Source organism: Arachis ipaensis, chromosome B7, assembly GCF_059453495.1.
Source record: "Arachis ipaensis isolate K30076 ecotype BB chromosome B7, ASM5945349v1, whole genome shotgun sequence".
Lineage (NCBI taxonomy): Eukaryota > Viridiplantae > Streptophyta > Magnoliopsida > Fabales > Fabaceae > Arachis > Arachis ipaensis.
Window position 1 is genome coordinate 81029972 of NC_142442.1, and position 940 is coordinate 81030911.

The window sequence follows — 940 nt, forward strand, 5'->3', positions numbered from 1 at the left end:
AGTCAATATTTTATTCTGAGCCAATATGGCATTCAGAGTATCAACTTCAAGAACTCCCTTCTTCATAGGCGTCCCATTACTCACAGGATTCCTTTCAGAAGTGTACATGAACTGGTTATTAGCAACCATGTCAATGAGTTCTTGAGCTTCTGCAGGCGTTTTCTTTAGGTGAATGGATCCACCTGCAGAAGTGTCCAGTGACATCTTTGATAGCTCAGATAAACCATCATAGAATATATCCAGGATGGTCCATTCTGAAAGCATGTCAGAAGGACACTTTTTGGTCAACTGTTTGTATCTTTCCCAAGCTTCATAGAGGGATTCACCTTCTTTCTGTCTGAAGGTTTGAACATCAGCTTTAAGCTTGCTCAGCTTTTGAGGAGGAAAGTACTTGGCTAAGAAAGCCGTGACCAGCTTATCCCAAGAGTTCAGGCTGTCTTTGGGTTGAGAATCCAACCATAATCTAGCTCTGTCTCTTACAGCAAAAGGGAAAAGCATGAGCCTGTAGACTTCAGGATCTATTCCATTAGTCTTAACAGTATCACATATCTGCAAGAATTCAGTTAAGAACTGAAAAGGATCTTCAGATGGAAGTCCATGAAACTTGCAGTTCTGCTGCATCAGAGAAACTAATTGAGGTTTTAGCTCAAAGTTGTTTGCTCCAATGGCAGGAATGGAGATGCTTCTTCCATGTAAATTGGAATTAGGTGCAGTAAAGTCACTAAGCATCTTCCTTACATTATTATTATTTTCGGCTGCCATCTCCTCTGCCTGTTCGAAAATTTCTGAAAGGTTATCTCTGGATTGTTGTATTTTAGCTTCTCTTAATTTTCTCTTCAGAGTCCTTTCAGGTTCTGGATCTGCTTCCACAAGAATGTTCTTATCCTTGCTCCTGCTCATATGACAAAGAAGAAGGCACAGAAAAATAATAATAATAAAG

General features: G+C 39.8%; 1 non-coding gene across 1 annotated transcript; it reads left to right on the forward strand.

The window, feature by feature from the left end:
• Nucleotides 1-258: 258 nt before the first annotated feature.
• On the forward strand, nt 259-366 carry LOC148553129 (small nucleolar RNA R71). Its single transcript, XR_015893606.1, has one exon. It is a non-coding gene; the product is annotated as a small nucleolar RNA R71 (small nucleolar RNA).
• The last annotated feature ends 574 nt before the right edge of the window (nt 367-940 follow it).